The sequence below is a fragment of the Hyla sarda genome, chromosome 3, assembly GCF_029499605.1.
Source record: "Hyla sarda isolate aHylSar1 chromosome 3, aHylSar1.hap1, whole genome shotgun sequence".
In the NCBI taxonomy this organism is placed as follows: Eukaryota; Metazoa; Chordata; class Amphibia; order Anura; family Hylidae; genus Hyla; species Hyla sarda.
In genome coordinates this window covers 337,702,623-337,720,627 of record NC_079191.1, presented here as the reverse complement: position 1 = coordinate 337,720,627, position 18,005 = coordinate 337,702,623, and the positions used below count along the sequence as shown (strand labels likewise).

At 42.8% G+C, this 18,005-nt stretch overlaps 1 protein-coding gene across 5 annotated transcripts in view; it reads left to right on the top strand.

Moving 5' to 3' along the window:
- The window catches only part of EPM2A (EPM2A glucan phosphatase, laforin), a 98,348-nt gene that overhangs the window by 49,968 nt on the left and 30,375 nt on the right, over positions 1 to 18,005 (top strand). The window contains exons 2-3 of one of the 5 annotated variants that reach the window (XM_056567394.1): positions 17,349 to 17,424; positions 17,537 to 17,620. The exons of the other annotated variants lie outside the window; for them this stretch is intronic. The gene's annotated coding sequence lies outside the window, so the exon portion shown is untranslated. The remainder of the gene's footprint in view (positions 1 to 17,348; positions 17,425 to 17,536; positions 17,621 to 18,005) is intronic. 5 annotated transcript variants of the gene reach the window in all.

Genomic DNA, 18,005 nt, shown 5'->3' with positions numbered 1-18,005 from the left:
GAGAAATACTTCCAAATGTAAGTAGGGTTGTATTATCAAAGGTCAGATTTGACATGGATTTTGGCATGGATTGCTGAAATCTGCATCAGATAGGATGCCAACGATGCCATACGATGTTGTTTCTTTCACAAGGTTTGTATTAGGGGTCGACCGATATCGTTTTTTTAGGGCCGATACCGATAATCGGTGGAGGTTAGGGCCGATAGCCGATAACTTATACCGATATTCCGGTATAAGCTATCGGCTATTTATCCCCCCGCGACACCGCTGCAGATATGAAAGAAAATGATAGGGGTTATTTACCTGTCACACAGTGCAGTTAGAGGGGAAACTAGGTGACTGATGTCTACAGAAGTAAGGGCAAGTAATCACCCAGTGTCTCGTGGGAAAGGCTAACTAGTATATTTGTGGCTGCTTTGTAAAGTGTGAGAGTGAAGCTAGTCTATGTATTTTTGAGAAGCCTGCCTGTAGTTTGCACTTGTAGTGTAAATTGCCTTTGTGCCAAATATATAACAGCCTTAGGTACAGCATTGATTTTACTTAGTCATATGACATACATTATAAATACAGTAACACTGAAATGTTGCACATGCTTCTGCACAGCTTTATGATTTTTTTACTTTTATAATCTTCTGCTTTCTTATTTCACTTGAGGGGCATCAGATCAATATCTAGTGTTCAGTGGGACTTGTTTTGGGAAACATCCTCAGCACTGTCTACCAATATTTCTTATTTGTCAAACTAAATAATATCTGATTTATAACCAAAATTTTATATTTAACAAAGAGACCAATTGAATGCATAAGCTTTAAACTTATTACTGCATTAGGTATGGAACAGTTATTTAACATCCATATCAACATGGGAAATATTTAATTGGCCCTTATGGGGAATGTCCCATGTCCCATGTCCCATATAGATCAGAAATAATTAACAATGTTTTCCATCTACACGCTGCTAAAAGAAATGCTCCACTGAAGAGTTATGACATTTCTACTGCTGTAGTATAAAACAACCTGGGGCTCAGAGTATATAGCAATGAGCATGTCCACCTAATGTGCTGAGTGCTGGTGAACAGGGTGCAGAGAGATGAAAGGTGTGTGGTCAGGTAGCCAAGGAAACTTTACGAAAGCCAGGTCTCTTCCCACCCAACATGTTCCATGCAAATGCCCATTTCTAATTAATAGAACTCTTACACAGAATATGTTGGGTATTGTAAAGGTTCCTCAGCAACCCAACCACTCAGTTAGAACCAGCATCTCTCCATAGCGATCATAAGAATGTGTGGGAGTTCAACTTTGCCGTTATCCTTTATTCCAAATTCTACTGGCTTCAGCGTGTTTTTGGGTGATTTACCCCTGACAGGAAGTTATGTAGTTCTTTCATTTTTCATATGGTGGTGTCTCCAGCTTCCCCGTTCCTCTCTCTCTCCTAAGACAACATATCATCCTGTGCTGTTTTAGGAGGCGTGACTGGATCTTGTCTCTGAGCCCTAGCCCTGCCCCCTGAGTGATGTAATCACCTCTGACCAGCTCCTACAGCCTACACCACCATCTCCCTGTCATATACACGTATACATATATATCTTTTATCGGGAAATTTAGGGAATAATGAGATGGGGTTACAGCATGCTGTTTTGTGCAGTTACCTCACTGGTTGGACGATAGTCTGCTCTGAAATGAGATGTTGTGCAACAGCCCTTGGTTGGGAACTGGCAAGAGTGCTGCGAAATAGAAGTATGCAGCAGGGGGTAGGACTGTTAAGAAGAGCCAAGGGAAAGCAATGCATTGTGGTACTGAGTAATTGCTTAAAGGGGTACTCTAGTACTTCAGTGTTCAAAACATTTTGTTCCAAACGCAGAGTGCGGGCACTGGGGCTTGTGATGTCACGGCCACACACCCTCAATGCAAGTCCTTCCAGTACTTATTAGCTGCTGGTGCCAGAAAGTTAAACAGATTTGTAAATTACTTCTAGTAAAAAATCTTAATCCTTCCAGTACTTATTAGCTACTGAAAACTACAGAGGAAATTCTTTTCTTTTTGGAACACAGTGCTCTCTGCTGACATCACGAGCACAGTGCTCTCTGCTGACATATCTGTCCATTTTAGGAACTGTCCAGAGCAGCATATGTTTGCTATGGGGATTTTCTTCTACTCTGGACAGTTCTTAAAATGGACAGAGATGTCAGCAGAGAGCACTGTGCTCGTGATTCAGCAGAGAGCTCTGTGTTCCAAAAAGAAAATAATTTCCTCTGTAGTATTCAGTAGCTAATAAGTACTGGAAGGATTAAGATTTTTTAATAGAAGTAATTTACAAATCTGTTTAACTTTCTGGCACCAGTTGATTAAAAAAAAAAAAAAAAAAGTTTTCCACCGGAGTACCCCTTTAAGGCAATAGAAAAGGGATCTAGGACATTAAATAAGAAGTTAAATGAAGCTGTGTTTAGTAATAGCAAATAATTATTCTCAAGGCTTACAAAGAGTGCAGTAGACGAAACAAAGCAGATATCTGTATTTCATATGGACTCTCCAGTATCCGGGTCAAATCTGACAACAACACGGGAACACTGATAATGGAGTTGCCTGATAATCTTTACAATAAAGAACACAAAACTGTTCTTTTAGAATTTTTGCCGTAAAATCTACTTTGATCACCTGTGAAAACAGCTGTGAGCAAAGCTTCTTTTATGAACCATTTACACTTATACAAATCAAAAAACATTCTGTAGCATGCTGCACCCTGTACACATTCTTATTCCAACACCAACAATAACATCAGCGCCATTTCTCAGGACTCATTTTTATTTTTCATAAGAAAATATGTTGGCAGCCCTGTGGTGAATGATCTCCCTCCCACCCAGCGATTGCTCCACCCATTGAAGCACTGCCATGCTACCTTTCAACACATGACTATGATGTTATGTATTGGGCTGCACTGCAATCCTGGAAAGGCCCAAAAAAAAAAACATTTTGTATGCTGCTAAAAATGAACATCTGGGGCAAAGATCACATAAGATTTGAGAGACCAGCCACCAACCACCCCGTAGCACAGTTAAATAATAATAAAAAAAAAAACGGAATACCCCTTTAACATACAAAATTGAGGGGCTCGTTCTAAAGCTGTAAAGGACTAAAGGTATTACAGAGAGCACATCAATCAGTCCTGTACCTCTCAGACTATAATAATGTACCACAATTTGAGGCTGTATGGCTTTTAGTAATTCTTATATGTTTGTAGATAAAATAAATGACAACAGCTTGATGTAAAAGGCAATATAAGATAGAGTAAAATTTTTTAAAAAAGATAAGAAAAACCCCTATACAATTATCATAAAAGTTAATTGCATGTTATAGTTACAGTCATGCAGCATCGAATAGATATGAAATAACTCTTTTCCATAGGGCCCTTGCGTTACAGTATGTTAATAAAACAATACTGTATGCTTAAACCATTAAAGGAGTTCTCCAACTGAAATCTTTTATCCCCCGCTGTGCATGGGCTGTAAAACTATACATAATAAACTTTCACTTACCTGCCTACGATCCCCCGTTGTTCCGATATCGCCGCCCCTGCTCCGGTCCCTATCAGCTTCCTCTTCTGGCGGGTGGGTGACTTCACTCTGCGCTCAGCCTATCAGCGGCCGCGACGGGACATTGCTGAGGCCGCTGATAGGCTGAGCGCAGAGTGAAGTCACCGACCCGCAGGAAGTGGAAGAGACCGGGACTGGAGACCCGGACGGCGATATCGGAACAACGGGGGATCGTAGGCAGGTAAGTGAAAGTTTATTATTTATAGTTTTACAGCCCAGGCACAGCTGGGGTTAAAAGTTTTAGCTTAGAGAACTCCTTTAAACTAGAAACTGCAACAAATATGTTTGTATAATAACTTGATAATGAATATTGCAACAATGCTAAGAGAAATGTAGGCGCAATATATATTATAGACAAGTATAAGTCCATTAAAGCATAAATATACATCAGTAATATGAATGTATCATTGCTGTGGACTGGCATAATAAATGAATAAAGCAGTTCAGAGAGATGGAGTTAATAGCACCCAAAAACAGTTGAGCAACTAAGGGTTAATCATTGATACATGTTGTTGGTTGGTTATAGATAATCCCTCAATAGTCCCTCAGTGGTATTGTTTGCAGATGGTAAATATGACAGTACAGACTTGACAACAAAAACACTGCTGTTATTCACGATGAGATGACCTCTCTGGCATAAATCCAACGCTTAGTACCTTCGGCATCAGTCTATGAAGCAGACAAAGAGTGTACCTGGGTACTAAGCTCGAAAGACGCCAGCTCCATGTGTGATATAAGTATTTCACAATGCAGCTACTGCATAACATACAGTTTACTTTGATCATCATTTTATCCTTTTATTACCTTTTATATTGTTGTTGTTTTTTTTCTAACCTTTTATCTTTCATTGAGTGATAAAAGTCTGTTAAATAAAAGTGTTGCTATTTATTTATTTTATTCTTTCTATTTTGTATACAACAAATCTTTATCAATTCCTAATATCTAATTACATATAGGTGCTGCTCTCCTGGGATATTTGTAATTACATATAGGGATACCTGAGAGCCATAAAGTCTATTGCATAATAATAGGTACACTACATTGCAATATGTAAGTATTGCATTATATTATGTCATTGATAAAACAATTGCAAGTTCAAGACCCATAGATTTTGGTAGGGACATTTCTATATATGAATGAGAATTGAAGCATAAAGCCTGTAGAAGACCTGGAAGGGCTGATGAACTCTACTTCACAGACTTTATGAAGTAGGATGGGCAGCTGCTCCTTTTTGTTTTTAAAGATAAATGCGCATGTGTGGAGGGTATTGGGTTTGAGGTAAATGCGGAGTATCTATTATCTAAATAAAAATATTAGGGATTGGTGGGTAAAATTAGGGGACTAAATAAGTAAATGTTAATTTTTGACAGCATGGTAGGGGTAATGGCATTCTAAACCTTCTGCATTGTGCACCAACATTTTAACACAACATATTAAACACTGCTATTAAATTGATTTAAATGGCCCTCAAAATATGTTCATTGACTTATGTTTAAGGCATAGCATTAGTGTTTTATTCTATTTCGTGCCCAAACAAGACAACCCCTGTTCTTGTTCACATTCTCTAGGAACGTGCCCACTCAGCCAATCAGTGGCCGAGAGGGCAGGTCCTGTGCGCTTGGGGTGACACATAACATGGAAAAAACAAAGAGTAGTAACTTTGATGACACAACTATAGATGACAGATGTGGGGAAGTATATCATTTAAAAAAAAAAAAAATTTTTTCACACCATGACCAGACGTGTAGAACATTTTTACTTTCCCAGCACAACCATATCACAGTCTGATAATCATACAATCATGCATCTATGAGATACTTCAGTCCGTATTTAGTGATGAGCGGCAATGCCCATATTCGAATTCGCGATATTTCACGAATATATATATAGACGAATATTCATCCTATATTAGCGTTTTCGTATTTTGCGTATTCATTATATTCGAATATGCGAATATTCGCGTATTCGAGGAAGAAAACAGTGAGGAGGTGGGCAACATTACTATTGGTTGCTAGGGATGTTGTTGATAACCTCTGACAAGTGTATTTGCATCATTCTAATTGGCCCACAAGTGAAAAGAAGGAATATGCGAATATTCACATATGCGAATATGCGCACATGCGAATATTCGCATGTGCGCAGATGCGCATATGCGGAAAAAAGTGAATATTCGCATGTGCCAATATGCGCAGATGCGAAAAAAAGCGAATATTCGCAATTTCAATTATATAGCGAATATATTCGCAAATTTGGGATATTCGCGAAAAAAATTGAAATGCGAATATTCGCGCCCAACACTATCCGTATTTTCCTCTCTGCATTAATAACTACAGAAATGTCTAGAGACAACACTGTTACTGGTGTCTTTTTTTGAAGGCTGAACACGATAGTCATTTTATGTTGAAAGCCTATTATTCACTTTAGTGTCTGAAGCTGTAGTTCAGGTATAGTAGGAGTATGCTGTGTTCTTGGCAATTAATTCAGAAGGTAGGTTAATGACACTTTGGGTTAATGTAAGTTAATTATGCCTTGGCATCTCTCGGTGTAAATTACTTTATCAGATTGCATTGGTTATCAGGTGAGCTTTTGAATAATGAACCATGAGCTCCGATTTTCCATTGGAGACTTTTTCGAAAGAGCGTTTATATCTGGATCACCTTGAGTGACTTCTGGTGCTGGAGGCAAGAAAACATTATTGACCTTGCTCTATGTTTCTACTATTCCAAAGTGAACTTCCATCAAACCCATCAGTAAGTTTTATGATGATTTTTTTCTTATATATATTTCACTTTCTGTGTAAATGTTGAATGTTTGTAGCAGGAAAAAAATGATTTCAGGCAAAATGTCCACGTATGGTGCAGTCAGACACTTTTTAGTTTATGATTTGTGCTTAGATTTTTTTCTAAAGCGGCAGATTTTTGCAATAAAGAATAAAGATAAAGCTAACAACATTTTTTTTTATTGGGTCATATCCGTTTACTTTTGCTCTACTAAGCTATTGCAGTTAGGTAGTTATCCTGTGGTTATTTCACTGACAATATTGGTTTAAACCTTGAAAATGATGCCCCTGCTTCCTACATGTTTTCAAAGGCATCATGATGAAAAATGCTAAATAATCAGAAAGTGTTAAACTGTGGGTGCATTTTGGAAAACCATAATACATGTTTTGCTCATTGGAAAACCAAGTACACAATCTGTCAAAAAATCAAAAATAGTATAAATTTCGAAAAACAAAAACAAGCCCACTCACCAGACACAGTCCCATAGCTGCTTACCTTGCTTCCCCCAGTCTGCTGGCAGGGAGCACATGGTAAGGTGAACTTAGTGATCTGTTCACACCGGTGTGGAGCTGTGTTGCAGTCATTGTTACTGTAGCACTTTGTGAGGTAGCATGGCCTTGAGCCGGGGCGAGATCTGGCAGTAGTGGGGCTGCGCCACTGGGTCACTCCTTCTATGGGCACTGATATTTTGGCGGCCCAGCACCATGCAATTGTAAGTTAGAAACCTACTTGAATCAAGTGGCCATGAAGTGGTGTGAGGTCTTGTACAGTTTGATCAAAATGTATACAAACTATCTAGTTTTTTTGAAATTGCAATAGAAGCAATAAATCAACGTGCAACATGTGGATGTGTGGCCATCTCTTTTAAAAAAAAAAAAAATTTTTATATGAATTTGTGAAACCAAAATAGTACATTAACACAATAGTCAAGAAAAAGCATTAATGTAGTCACATGAATGACTATATAAAATGTTAGATTGCAGGGGTCCCGCCGCTGGGGACCCCCACGATCTCCGCGGTGGCACCCCTGTCATTCGGTGCACGGATGCAAGCTGCCACGTTCCCTCCATTCACGTCTATGGGAGGAGGCCCCCATTGACATGGGACCCCTGCAATCTAACATCTTATCCCCTAAGATGTTTCCAACGGAGTACCCCTTTAAACATTTAACATGTCAAAATGAACATTGAATACACCAATAAGGAATGGGCTGGCACTCACGACACTTGTAACATTATTATAAAGAGTCTGAGGTAGTAGAAGAAAGAATAAGATGGCACTACTGTAAGTTCTAATGTGCAAATCTTGTCGGGAGTATCCCATGCAAGGAGAGGTAATGTCCGGTGTACAGGGGTGCGAAATGTTTAAAGAGGAGAAGGCATCTGTATGGAATCCAAGTAGAATAATCACATCTGCACTCTGCAGATGTGCACCACATCTGGTGGGGTCGGGAATGGAGCGCAACAGCCGAAGCTGTGCGGGTGGCAGCAAACAGCTAGTTTCGCGGCAAAAACCACTTTCTCTGGCCTTCAGGCCTTCAGGCCAGAGGAAGCGGTTTTTGCTGCGAAACCAGCTGTTTGCCACCACCTGCACAGCTTTGGCTGTTGCGGTCCATTCCCGTCCCCACCAAGGCCGGCTTCTATCTACTTGTGATGATGCAATAAAGGATATATTTTACAGGTGAGTGCAGATGTGATTATTCTACTTGGATTCCATCATAAAGAGTCTGTTTTAAAAATTTAGCGGAAGTCAGGAAAGTTCCATCTGCATGTACCAGAAGCCACAGTCTGCCTCCCGATGACACAGGTTAAGAGAAAATGCGCATGGGCACAGAGGAGATTATCCATCTAAAATCATTCATTGTATATCTATGTGATTTGCTAGAAATAAATGGCAGATAGAAGCCCCACTTCTGGGAACCTCTGTGAGTCTGCATGACATGTCAAAAGTTTTTATAAATAACAGTAATGCTTTAAGTTAGTAATACTCCATAAGGGTAGGGTCACATATTGTATATACACAGTATTTCATGCTGTGCTAAATGCGCTGCACAGCAAGAAAGATGTTGCATATTCTTATATGATCAGACACACAGGGCTACCCGCTGTAGCCCTCACTGTTGTCAGGATTCGGGAGGCTGGAGGTGGATCCTCTGTGTCAGAGAGGGATTGGCGTGGACCGTGTCGGTGGACCGGTTCTAAGTTGCTACTGGTTTTCACCAGAGCCCGCCGCAAAGCGGGATGGTCTTGCAGCGGCGGTAGCAACCAGGTCGTATCCACCGGCAACGGTTCAACCTCTCTGACTGCTGAGATAGGCGCGGTACAAGGGATGAGACAAGAGCAAGGTCGGACGTAGCAGAAGGTCAGGGCAGGCAGCAAGGATCGTAGTCAGGGGCAACAGCAAGAGGTCTGGAACACTGGCTAGGGATACACAAGGAATGCTTTCACTGGCACAATGGCAACAAGATCCGGCAAGGAAGTGCAGGGGAAGTGAGGTAATATAGGGAAGTGCACAGGTGAACACACTAATTAAAAACCATGCGCACCGGCCCTTTAAATCGCAAAGAACCGGCGCGCGCGTGCACTAGGGAGCGGGGCCGAGCGCGCCGGGACAGCACAGACGGGGAGCGAGTCTGGTAGGCGGGTCGGGATGCGCACCGCGAGCGGGCGCGTCCCGCATCGCGAATCGCATCCTGGCTAGGGACATTATCGCAGCGCACCCGGTCAGCGGGTCTGACCGGGGCGCTGCGAACAGGAGAACGCTGTGAGCGCTCCGGGGAGGAGCGGGGACCCGGAGCGCTCGGCGTAACAGTACCCCGCCCTTGGGTCTCCCCCTCTTTTAAGAACCTGAAAATTTGTAGATAAGGTCCTTGTCAAGGATGTTGTCCTCGGGTTCCCATGACCTCTCCTCCGGACCGCAATTCTCCCAATCTACAAGAATTTTTTTTTTACCTCTGACCGTCTTGGATGCCAGAATTTCTTTAACTGAGAAGATGTCAGAGGACCCGGAGACAGGAGTAGGAGCAACAACTTAGGAGAGAAGCGGTTAAGGATAAGTGGTTTAAGGAGAGAGACATGAAAAACATTGGGAATACGGAGAGAAGGAGGAAGAAGGAGTTTGTAGGAGACAGGGTTGATTTGGCATTTGATTTTAAAAGGTCCAAGATAACGTGGTCCCAGTTTATAATTGGGGACACGGAAGCGGATATACTTGGCGGAGAGCCACACTTTGTCTCCAGGAGAAAAGACAGGAGGAGTCCTTCTTTTTTTGTCGGCATGTGTCTTCATCCGGGATGAGGCCTGTATGAGAGATTTTTGAGTCTCTTTCCAGATGGTGGAGAAGTCCTGAGTCACCTCATCAACAGCGGGCAAACCAGAAGGCGTGGGAGTGGGGAGGGGGGGAAGAGGGTGACAGCCGTACACCACAAAGAATGGGGATTTAGCGGAGGACTCAGAGACTTTGAAATTGTACGAGAATTCGGCCCATGGTAGGAGATCGGCCCAGTCATCCTGGTGGGAGGAAACAAAATGTCGCAAATAGTCCCCAAGAACCTGATTAACTCTCTCCACTTGCCCATTGGATTGGGGATGATAGGAAGACGAGAAGTTTAATTTGATTTTAAGCTGATTACAGAGGGCCCTCCAGAATTTTGACACAAATTGAACGCCTCTATCCGAGACGATATGCGTAGGAAGCCCGTGAAGGCGAAAAATGTGCACAAAAAATTGTTTCGCCAACTGTGGCGCAGAAGGAAGACCTGGAAGAGGAATAAAATGGGCCATCTTGGAGAAACGATCAACGACCACCCAAATAACTGTGTTGCCATGGGATAAAGGTAAGACTGTAATAAAGTCCATAGCAATCTGAGACCATGGTAGCTCAGGAACAGGCAGAGGATGAAGGAGACCGGCAGGCTTCTGTCGAGGAGTCTTGTCCTGGGAACAGACTGTACAAGCCCAAACAAAATCAGCAACATCTGCTTCCAGGGTAGGCCACCAATAAAAACGAGAGATGAGCTGGACGGATTTTTTGATGCCAGCATGGCCGGCGAGATGTGAAGAGTGTCCCCACCTGAGAATCCTGAGGCGCTGGCGTGGAGGGACGAAGGTCTTTCCAGGAGGAGTTTGTCTGATGGAAGCTGGGGAAGCAGAGATCAGACAGTCAGGAGGAATAATGTGTTACAGGGAGGCTTCCCTTTCAGAGGCATCTGAGTAACGAGAGAGGGCGTCAGCCCTAATGTTCTTGTCAGCAGGGCGAAAATGAATCTCAAAGTTAAAACGGGCAAAGAACAACGACCACCTAGCCTGGCGAGGGTTCAGCCGTTGGGCAGACTGAAGATAGGAGAGATTCTTGTGATCAGTGTATATAATAACTGGGTATTTGGACCCCTCCAGCAGGTGCCTCCATTCCTCGAGGGCCAGTTTTATGGCCAGTAGTTCTCGATCACCAAAGGAGTAGTTTTTCTCCGCCGGAGAGAAGGTCCTAGAAAAGAAACCACAAGTAACACCATGTCCGGAATAATTTTTCTGTAGGAGTACAGCTCCAGCTCCCACCGAGGAGGCGTCTACCTTCAGTGAGAAGGGTTTAGATGGATCAGGTCTGGAGAGTACGGGAGCAGAAGAAAAGGCAGTTTTGAGACGGTTGAACGCCTCTTCCGCTTGAGGAGGCCAGGACTTAGGGTTGGCGTTTTTCTTGGTTAGGGCCACAATTGGAGCCACAATGGTGGAAAAATGTGGAATAAATTGTCTGTAGTAATTGGCAAACCCCAAGAAACGTTGGATAGCTCGGAGTCCGGAGGGGCGTGGCCAATCCAACACGGCTGATAGTTTGTCCGGGTCCATTTGGAGTCCCTGGCCAGAGAGTAAATATCCTAGGAAGGGAAGAGATTGGCATTCAAAGAGACATTTCTCCATCTTGGCATATAACTGATTGTCCCGGAGTCTCTGAAGAACCATGCGGACATGCCGGCGGTGTTCTTCTAGGTTGAAAGAAAAAATCAAAATATCGTCCAGGTAGACCACAACACAGGTATATAATAAATCACGAAAAATTTCATTTACAAAGTCCTGGAAGACGGCAGGGGCGTTGCAAAGCCCAAAGGGCATAACCAGAGATTCAAAGTTTCCATCTCTGGTGTTAAACGCGGTCTTCCACTCGTCCCCTTCCCTGATGCAGATGAGATTATATGCACCTCTTAAATCCAATTTGGTAAAGATGTTGGCGCCACGTAGGCGGTCAAAGAGTTCCGAGAAAAGAGGCAGGGGATAGTGGTTTTTTATAGTGATTTTATTAAGACCGCGGTAATCAATGCATGGTCATAAGGAACCGTCTTTTTTGGAGACAAAGAAGAACCCTGCTTCGGCAGGGGAGGAAGACTTGCGGATAAATCCCCTTTTTAAATTTTCTTGGATGTACTCCGTCATGGCTTGTGTTTCCGGAGCAGAGAGAGGATAGATTCTGCCCCGGGGTGGAGTAGTACCAGGGAGGAGATCAATAGGACAGTCTTAAGGCCTGTGAGGAGGCAAAGTCTCTGCTTGTTTTTTGCAAAAAACATCAGCGTAGTCCAGATAGGCCTTGGGGAGACCTGGTATCAGAGGAGCCATAGGGTTTTGACTGGCAGGACTGGGAGCAGACATAAGGCATTTTTTGTGGCAAGAAGTACCCCAGTTCTTGATTTCCCCGGTGGTCCAGTCAAGGGTAGGGGAATGGCGTTGCAGCCAAGGTAGTCCAAGAAGAATTTCAGAGGTGCAGTTAGAAAGTACCAGAAATTCAATTTTTTCGTGATGGGGTCCAATGCACATTAAGAGGGGTTCTGTGCGGTAGCGCACAGTACAGTCCAATCTTTCACCATTAACAGAGGCGATGTAGAGGGGTCTGGCGAGACAGGTCACTGGGATGTTGAACCTGTTAACGAAGGAGGCCAAAATAAAATTTCCTGCAGATCCGGAATCCAAGAAGGCCACAGCTGAGAAGGAGAAGTTAGAAGAAGAAATCCGCACAGGCACAGTAAGACGTGGAGAAGCAGAGTTCACATCTAGAGTTGTCTCACCTTTGTGTGGAATCGGAGTGTGTCTTTCCTGACGTGGAGGTCGGATAGGACAATCCTTCAAGAAGTGTTCGTACTGGCACAGTACAGGCATAGGTTCTCATTGCGGCGGCGTGTCCTCTCTTGAGGTGTCAGGCGAGACCGGTCTACTTGCATAGCCTCCACGGCGGAAGGCACAGGAACAGATTGCAGCGGACCAGAGAAGAGAGGAGCCGGGGAGAGAAACCGCCTCATGCGAACAAAGTCCTTATCCTGGCGGAGCTCCTGACGTCTTTCGGAAGAACGCATGTCAATGCGGGTGGCAAGATGAATAAGTTCATGCAGGTTAGCAGGGATTTCCCGTGCGGCCAGCACATCTTTGATGTTACTGGATAGGCCTTTTTTGAAGGTCGCGCAGAGGGCCTCGTTATTCCAGGACAATTCGGTGGCGAGAGAACGGAATTGGATGGCGTACTCGCCTACTGAAGAATTACCCTGGACCAGGTTCAGCAGGGCAGTCTCGGCAGAAGAGGCTCGAGCTGGTTCCTCGAAGACACTTTGAATCTCCGCGAAGAAAGAGTGTACAGAGGCAGTGACAGGATCATTGCGGTCCCAGAGCGGTGTGGCCCATGACAGGGCTTTCCCAGTCAGAAGACTGACCACGAAAGCCACCTTTGACCTTTCAGTTGGAAATTGGTCCGACATCATCTCCAAATGCAGGGAACATTGCGAGAGAAAACCACGGCAAATTTTAGAGTCCCCATCAAACTTGTCCGGCAATGATAAACGGAGGCTGGATGCGGCAACTCGCTGCGGAGGAGGTGCTGGAGCTGGCAGAGGACATGGATGCTGAAGCTGTGGTAGAAGCTGCTGTAGCATCACAGTCAGTTGAGACAGCTGGTGGCCTTGTTGCGCTATCTGTTGCGACTGCTGGGCGACCACCGTGGTAAGGTCAGCGACAACTGGCAGCGGGACCTCACCGGGATCATTGGCCGGATCTACTGTCAGGATTCGGCAGGCTGGAGGTGGATCCTCTGTGTCAGAGAGGGATTGGCGTGGACCGTGTCGGTGGACCGGTTCTAAGTTGCTACTGGTTTTCACCAGAGCCCGCCGCAAAGCGGGATGGTCTTGCAGCGGCGGTAGCAACCAGGTCGTATCCACCGGCAATGGCTCAACCTCTCTGACTGCTGAGATAGGCGCGGTACAAGGGATGAGACAAGAGTAAGGTCGGACGTAGCAGAAGGTCAGGGCAGGCAGCAAGGATCGTAGTCAGGGGCAACGGTAAGAGGTCTGGAACACTGGCTAGGGATACACAAGGAACGCTTTCACTGGCACAATCGCAACAAGATCCGGCAAGGAAGTGCAGGGGAAGTGAGGTAATATAGGGAAGTGCACAGGTGAACACACTAATTAAAAACCATGCGCACCGGCCCTTTAAATCGCAAAGAACCGGCGCGCGCGTGCACTAGGGAGCGGGGCCGAGCGCGCCGGGACAGCACAGACGGGGAGCGAGTCTGGTAGGCGGGTCGGGATGCGCACCGCGAGCGGGCGCGTCCCGCATCGCGAATCGCATCCCGGCTAGGGACATTATCGCAGCGCACCCGGTCAGCGGGTCTGACCGGGGCGCTGCAAACAGGAGAACGCTGTAAGCGCTCCGGGGAGGAGCGGGGACCCGGAGCGCTCGGCGTAACAACTGTAGAGTGCCAAGGTAAAGCCCTGTGTGTCTGATCATAGAAGAATACGCAGCATACTTCTCGATTTGGAGCAGATTTTGCACAGCCTGAAATACGCTGCGTATACACAATGTGTAACCCTACCCTGAATTGAAAAAAAAAGCATGGCTATCAAGCCTACTGTTAAAACAACATGGTGGATTTGTTGCACCTGCGAATGATAGTCATGCACTCAATGCATGTTACTCCATTGTCATCCGTGTTTTTTATTTGTCCTTTAGCACTTATTGTTTGCTTTATTCTGTAATTGTAACTTCTTTTAGAAACCATTATAGAAATAAAGTTGTCATCAGGCTTTTATTATAGACAGGAGGCAATGCCAAAGCAAGAGTACTCAAAATCATTCCCCACTTGTTTTAAGCAAGCTGTCAAGCAGCATTGAGAAATGTCTTTATGTTTAACACAAAATGCCTGTGGCGAGATTTTCTTGTCTCTTTGCCCAGTTATTTTGTCAGCAATTAATGTTCATTGTCTCCTATTTCCTAATCACTTTCGCAATAAATGAAAGGCTTACAGTGTGATAAACCCAGATGAATCTTTACACACCTTCGATGACTATTTGTTGTTAATGCTGCCATTGTATATTTTACTTAAACTTATGTTTTATTTTTCTGGGACCATGGTATCTTTTATATACAATTACCAGTCTTGGACTTCACTTCTTCAGCTTTGTAAATATTCAGGCTTGAAAGCCATTAGCGTCACTGCCTCAGAGCAGATGATAGATGGTCAATTAACTGGAGATCAGTAGTTGAAGAATAATTCTTATTCTTCTGGCAGAACCTTTAGAAACGAATTGAGTGAAACTGTAATGTAAGCTTTCAAATTACTTTTTTCTATGTAATATCAAAATGCTAAAGTATTTTACTCTGAAGTATGACTATTGTGGCTCAAAAGGGATGATTCTTATCAATTAAATAATTAGCTAAAAACATAACCATGTAGAAAGACGTTATCAATGCTCAAGGAGCCCAGTAGGCTCTCCCCTGCACTCCCATTAAAGGGGATATCTGGTTGGATAACATTTTAATAAAAAGGGTAGACTGGTGTAACAAACAAATAAGTATTATTTGCCTCTCCCATCCCCCGCTACTGCTGTTTCTGTGATTTCTGGTCTGGACACCCAAGAAATGACTGGCCCCAACAGTGATCCACCCCAGCCATTTCTTGCGTGTTGATATGGTACCAGAAATTAGAGATAAGTGGGTACCCAGTGAGCATTGGAACGGCAGCAGACAGTTTGTGAAGTGAATAATCTATTTTTTTTAACCTTTTAAAACAATATTATCATGCTGGACAATAGGAAGCAAAAGATTATATATTCTACAAGAGAGTAAAGAAAAATAGGTTGGCACTACTCTTTTAAGGTGAAACCAGTACATAAATTATAAAGTGTAATAAAACAATAAATACCAGCGCTATGATAATATGAATATTTATTAAATAGATAAAAATGGAAAAGTAGGATAAAATAAGATGTCACTTAAAAGATGAGGATATCCTTAAAGCTCAATGGCGTTCCAACAGGAAAAGGGCGGATGAGGAAACTCCAAATAAAAACGTAATAGATATATAAAAAAAATAATTTTAGGGTGCGGAATTCAAGTATATATAGATAATACCAGCGTGCTTCACATACCTATTTTAAACTTGTCGCTGTAAAAAGTTCAAAGCTGTCCCTAGTGAAGGGGCTGAATGCAGAAAAAAATGCGACCGTATGAGCCTGTATAAGTGAACAATCAATGAATTAATTACTTATGCTTTACTGTATATACACAAAAAATATAAGGCTTTAGTTACTTATTCCGTACCTACTTGCTGTCAAGAATACGCGACAACAAGGAGATGCGGGTTGGTTGCAGTTGAGGTGGATATGTCCAATATGCACTTTCGCATCCATAGTGACTTCTCTTATCGTGTAGCAAGAAGGAGATCTGGTAGAGACGCCACCGGCCGGAGCGGTCTCCTAGACCGTTCAGGATACTGTGACGAAGGACACCGGGACACCATAAAAAACTGAGGACATTCCAGGATTTGCTATAAGGTACCCCTTGCTCATATAGAACTTTTTCAGAGGGAACCCCCGGCAAATACACAAAGCAGGGATTCTACTCTCCCCGGCAGCACAAGCGCAACTGCAGATTATTGCACTTGCGCTCCTGCATCCTGCTTTAAGCAGTCTACTTCCTTTAATTCAAACATAAGGTAATACTAAGTAGCCGTCATCTAACAGCAAAGGATCGTGAACCACAAGCGCTCCTGCTCATAGCGCATAGTGGAGTCACAATACAGGATCTGTATATACATCAGCAGAGCATTGCACCCATTGATATATCTCCAATTTAACAGCTCTCTGCTTCTGACTATATCACTCAAGCTCAACTAACTATTATTTAGTGATGAACAACGGAACACTAAACCCATTATATGGAACTTTCAGCTCCTATGGTAGTATAAGTAGCGAGCCGATCATACGGCACAAGTCTCTGCTCTATTAACATAGGAAAGAAAAATCCCCTTACAGATTTATCATCGGTTTGCCTTTTTATGTATTTTTTATATATTTTTTTATATTTTTGTATTTTTTCCATAAGGATTACTGATTGTAAACGGGACATCTACTACATGGTGTACACCGCTAATGAAATAACAGGACATATATGAAAAGCAAAATTTCTTTATCTACTGTCAACCTAATATTGGACAAAAAGGATATCTATAACATACTCAGTGGGGGATATTTATCAAAGCTGTCTATGTCCCGCATCAATTTGGACCAAACTACAGAGGGTTAGGCAGGTCTATTGTGCGCCTAATTTATCAAATGGCGCACGTCTCTTGATAAATTCTGTGCAGACTTCGGGATCTATTCTTTAGTCTATATTTAAACCTGCTCCAACATGGTCTGACATTTCGGCGTACTTTCAGCCGATGCGACTTGTCGCTGAAAAGTCACTTTTGATAAATTCAGCACCAATGCATTTTCCAATGCATTTCCGTCTAAAATAGACTAGAATGCATCATGTTCTAAAAATCCTCTAGAACAAAAGTCGCACATATTTAGACTGCGACTTTCTGTGTGACAAATTTAGACAGGAAAAACCAGTCTAAATCCCTTAATAAATATCCGCCAGTGTCTTTTTCCTTTTTCTTGTAAAACTTATAGTTATCCTTCAATATTGAAAATATTATTAATCATCAATTTTTTATATCAAATATAGATCAGCCATATTGGACATATCCACCTCAACTGTAACCAACCCGCATTTCTTCGTTGTCGCGTATTCTTGACAGCAAGTAGGTACAGAATAAGTAACTAAATCCTTATATTTTTTTCTACATTATCTGTCTACACTATACACTACACTACACTATTAATTCTACACTATCTGATTGTTCACTTATACAGGCTCGCACGGCCGCATTTTTTTCTGCATTCAGCCCCTTCACTAGGGACAGCTTTGAACTTTTTACAGCGACACGTCTAAAATAGGTATGTGAAGCACACTGGTATTATCTACTTGAATTCTGCACCCAAAAATAATTTTTTAAATATACCTATTACGTTTTTATTTGTAGTTTCCTTGCCCCCCCTTTTCCTGTTTGAATGCCATTGAGCTCTAAGGATATCATCATCTTTTAAGTGACATCTTATTTTATGCTGCTTTTCCATTTTTATCTATTTAATAAATATTGATATTATCATAGCACTGGTATTTATTGTTTTATTATTTCTAGCATTGAAATCTTTTTATGGTATACAGGGATCCATAAATAATACCTGGCAGCTTTGTTTTTAGTTATTATTGGAAGCGCTGGTATAAATACATATATCCTTAAATTATAAAATGTGCTTAGTGATCAAAGGTTTACCAGTT